Source organism: Rhincodon typus, chromosome 10 (genome assembly GCF_021869965.1).
Source record: "Rhincodon typus isolate 14 chromosome 10, sRhiTyp1.1, whole genome shotgun sequence".
Taxonomy (NCBI): domain Eukaryota; kingdom Metazoa; phylum Chordata; class Chondrichthyes; order Orectolobiformes; family Rhincodontidae; genus Rhincodon; species Rhincodon typus.
The window spans coordinates 72,288,872-72,293,606 of NC_063341.1; the positions used below are offsets into that span (position 1 = coordinate 72,288,872).

Consider the following 4,735-nt stretch of genomic DNA (forward strand, 5'->3'; position numbering starts at 1 on the left):
TTTCAAAACCCCCTTCCCCTCCCCCTTTTCTGATGAAGGGTCTAGGCTCGAAACGTCAGCCTCTCTGCTCCTATGATTAAAATTTGAGCTGCCAGAAAGGGAGGACTGCAGAGATACCGAAGCATTCAAAAACTGGAAGTAACCACAGCGACATAGAAAAATTGAAGATAAGGGTGAGAATGATTAGAATAAAGTAGTTAGTGGACCAGGAACCAGTATCGGTCAGCCAAGCAAAAGGTGACAGACTAATGGGGCTCAATTCAGGTTAGGCAGGAGAATTTTGGATAAATTCAGAATTTTCCTAAGATGTCATATGGGTAGCAAAGCTATCTGTGCTGTGTGATTAACAAACTGGGACAACTGCACATCATGTATATAAACAGCAATGCATATCAAACAGCATTTGCATTCTGAAAGGTCATTTTTTTCATACAGTGGAAAAATATATTTTAGTTCAGAAAGTTTCCCATTCAATAACATTTGAATGCTTTGTTGAAACCAACAGCTCCTTGTGCTTTGAATAAATTATATATTATCACAAAGAGGGGAAAACCGTACTTATTAACCCCCTACTGCACAGGAGAGAACACAGACTATAATCTGCAGCTGGAAATAGTTTGATATCATCAACATTCAGCAATGTTTCTATAGTGTGGTTGGAAATGTGTTTCAGTGTTTTTCCAGTTTGTGTTCTGTGATAAAAGCTTTGAAAACACTCTCAAAACATATGCTTTTCAAGATAAGGCATGAAATAACACTACCTTTTGTAATTACGTTAGGTTTGACTGCCTGTTGGTTCCAATGCACAAACTCTGGCCTATTCTCCATGTGGGAACACGAGATGGGTGGATTCTCTGCCTCAATGTTTTCTGCCAAGTAAGTGGTGAGTAAATGAAGGTTAGATAAGAGTAACTATTTCTGTTTGTGTGCGACCATGAAAACTGTACTTGCTGTTCTCCCGCACCATCAGGGTGATGGGCTGAATTAATCAATTGGAGGTGAATTAAAAATCATAAATTTTCATTTGATTTGCCTTTGTAAGCACCACCCCTGCTAAAACTTCAGGAAGTCCCAGTTGTGATTTACAGTTTGTGTGATATTTTCAATTGTGAATTGCTGTTGAAAGGTAGCAGGCAACTTGTGCATAGTAAAACCACAGAAGAACCAGCCCTATCCTCTCCTCTATCCCTCTTCTATCCGCCTCCCACTCTCTCCCTATTTATTTCAAAACACCCTTCCCTTCCCCCTTTTCTGATGAAGGGTCTAGGCCCGAAACATCAGCCTCTCTGCTCCTATGATGCTGCTTGGCCTGCTGTGTTCATCCAGCCCTGAACCTTGTTGTCTCGGATTCTCCAGCATCTGCAGTTCCTACTATCTCTGATTCAACCAGCCCAGATGTTTTTTTTCTTTAAGTGATATGAAAGTGAAAAGTGCTGAAAATTACTCAGTGGCATCTATGGAGAGAGAAACAGTCAGTAACCTGTGTGGGCAATGGTGAGAAAGTGGGAGAACTGCATGGGGTTGGCAGTGAGGAGATTCCTGCCATTAGGAGCAATAAGTCCCATTTTTGAATCCAACACTTAATGGAGAGATGAGATTCTCACCAGTGAGCAGTAAAAGGCCTATTTCCACCCATAAACAACCGAAAGAACTGTGGATGCTGTAAGTCAGGAACAAAAATAGAAGCTGCTGGAAAAGCTCAGCAGGTCTGGCAGCATCTGTGAAGAAAACATCAGTGAGTTCTGAGGAAGGGTCACCGGACCCGAAACGTTAACTCTGATTTCTTCTTCACAGATGCTGCCAGACCTGCTGAGCTTTTCCAGCAATATGCATTAATATCCTCATTATTACATAATCCAGCCACAGATAAGCAGTTTCCCACTCTCCCACTCACCGTAGACAGAAACTATTCCTGACTTGAAAGTCAGGACAGGGTTACCCAGCGACTCCAGCTTGCAGCTTGCTCGTTCCGCCCTCTATCTTGGACACCAATCGCCAATATTGCAGGGTGACCACGTACCCCTCACCCTTGCTGGAACCTTTTTAAAGTGGGGTTCCCATTTGTCTCTCTCTGACAGGTCTGGGTCAACCGATGGGAACCATAAAGGGTAGCTGCAGACTGTAGACGCTTGAGCAAGTGCACAGCTGGGTTTTAAAGATGGCGCCCGCACAGGAATCCTGGGAAGTCCTGACTGTGGCCTTTGATAAGATGGAGAATATGATGAGTGGGACATCGTAGAGGGGTGGTGCGTCGAACCACGTTTGGCAACGTAAACTGACCAAGCCTTGTGGAGAAAAATCTTCTGTCAAAAATAACAATTAACTGGTTTCTGGTAAGATTTAGCCCTTTGTGTCATTTTTAGAAAACTTTGAAGTGATCCAACTTAAAACAAGATGGAAATGGGACTAAGTGTAATTTTATTTATTTTCACTTGAACAGTCACTTGTGAAGGTGGAAAATGTACCTGGGTAATTTATTTTGAATTTCCTCCATGCTTTCTAAAGTTTAATAAGTTAATTAACCCTTTTTGCCCAAAGCAAGTTTAAGCATTCTGCATTTGAATTGTCTGCTGATTATATAATACAGAGCAGATGATGTATTTTATTTGGTACACTATTGATGGATGCTTTGTTTTAATGAAACATAATTTAAACCAGACAGCACACCTACTTTCTAGCAAGCTACGGTTGGAGGTCTTTATTTCAGTTAAATATAAATGAGTTTTCCTTCAAACACATTGGCATAGAATTGACTTCATTGCAGACTATAATTTTGTTTAAATAAAATGAGAAAGTGTGATGTAAAGTTAACTTCTACCCATGTAGGTTTAACCTGATGACTGGCTGGATTTCCTTTCCTGTCCTTCCTGAACAAGTGACGTGTTGGTTGCAATGAGATTACAGGATTAGAAATTGGGAGTGTTTCAAAGACAGTGCAAATCTCAGGCAAATTGATCATTTCTCTAAATCACTATGGTATTGATCATATTTAAATCTCTGCTCTAAATCCCTTTCCCTCTTGTTTAGGAATGAAATGCTTGCATTTATTTGGTGCCTTTTGCATCCTCCAACCAGCTGCTGCAGAGCTTCATAAATTACTCCTGAAGTGTGGCTATGCAGGAAGTCACACCAGACTCCATGCACTCACAAACAGCATGAGATACGTGATCAGTTTAACGTATTTTCTGGTGCTGGTTAAGGGCATGGTGTTGCTTAGGCTGCCTTAGAGAACTCCCCAACTTTCAATAATGCAGCAGGATCTTTTACATCCTGAGTCAGGACAGTGTCAGTTAAATTCTTTATCTCAAAGGCATCACATCCAAAAGTCCTTCAGTGCAATACTAAAGGGTTATCATTGATTTTGTATTTAAACCCTGGAGTGAGCCTTGAACTCATAACCTTCTCACTCAACAACAAGAACACTGCAGCCAAGCTGAGCCAAAGCAACAAGACGAGCTGTTAAGCAGCTCAGCTTCAGTCAGTGCTTCTTTACTTAATGAAGTTTAGAGCCTTCCATTTTTTCTGACCTGTTTCTCCATCTGCTTCCTAAAAGTGTTGAGACGAGTATTTCACTTCCAAAAGATCATAAGACTATAGGATACAGAAGCAGAACTAAGCCATTCAGCCCATCAGGTCTGCTCCATCATTCAATCATGGCTGATATGCTTCTCAACTCCATTCTCCTGCCTTCTCCCTGTAATCCTTGATCCCTTTATTAAGCAAGGACCTAGCTATCTTTGTCTTAAAGAAACTCAATGACTTGGCCTCTACAACCTCCTGCAACAATGGGTTCCATAGATTCACCATCCTCTGGCTGAAGAAATTCCTCCTCATCTCAGTTCCAGAATGTCATCCAGGAACTTGGGCTTGATTCCACACTCGGGCAACTGTCTGTGTGGAGCTTGCATGTTCTCCCTGTGTCTGTGTGGGTTTCATCCCACTGTTCAAAGATGTGCAGGGTAGGTGGATTAGCCATAAGAAATGCAAGGATAGTGTAGGGGGAATGAGTCCAGTTCGGATGCTCTTTGGACGGTTTGGCATGGACTCGATGGGCCAAATGGCCTGCTTCCACATTATAGGGATTCTATAAGAAGAAAGTATACTTCAGGTGTAAACTCTATGAAAACAGACAGTTAGTGCTTCTTCCAAAAGGAAGAGAGAGGACACTTAAATAATGAGACTGAGGAAATCATATTTGGGAACTGAGAAATGGCAGATTAATTGAAGAAATACTTTGCATCAGCCTTCACAGTAGAGGATATAGATCACATTCCAAAAATACTAAGTTATCAAGGGAGAAAGGATGGCGAGGAAATAAATACAGCAACTATCACAAAGGAAAGAATGCCTCAGGAACTAACAGAGTTAAAGACTGATAAATACCCTAGTCCAAAAGGAAAAATGGTAAGTGCATGATATACCTGGGTAATTTTCCATGTTAAAACCCAAAAGAACTGTGGATCCCGTAAATCAGAAACAAAAACAGAAGTTGCTGGAAAAGCTCAGCAGGTCTGGCAGCATCCGTGAAGAGAAAATCAGAGTTAATGTTTCGGGCCAGAACATCTGATGAAGGGTCACCAAACCTGAAATGCTAACTGATTTCTCTTCACAGATGATGCGAGACCTGTTGAGCTTTTCCAGCAGCTTCTGTTTTTGTAACTTTCCATCTTGTTGGGCGGATGCCCACATTGTACTAGAATAGCCTGGCTAGGAGTGTGGCAAGTTCCCGACCATA

The 4,735-nt window shown here is 41.6% G+C and overlaps 1 long non-coding RNA gene across 1 annotated transcript in view; it reads left to right on the forward strand.

The window, feature by feature from the left end:
- Positions 1 to 2,328, forward strand: part of LOC125484292 — an 8,860-nt gene extending 6,532 nt beyond the window's left edge. The window contains exons 2-3 of the long non-coding RNA XR_007263132.1: positions 780 to 883; positions 2,079 to 2,328. This is a non-coding gene — a long non-coding RNA (uncharacterized LOC125484292). The remainder of the gene's footprint in view (positions 1 to 779; positions 884 to 2,078) is intronic.
- The last annotated feature ends 2,407 nt before the right edge of the window (positions 2,329 to 4,735 follow it).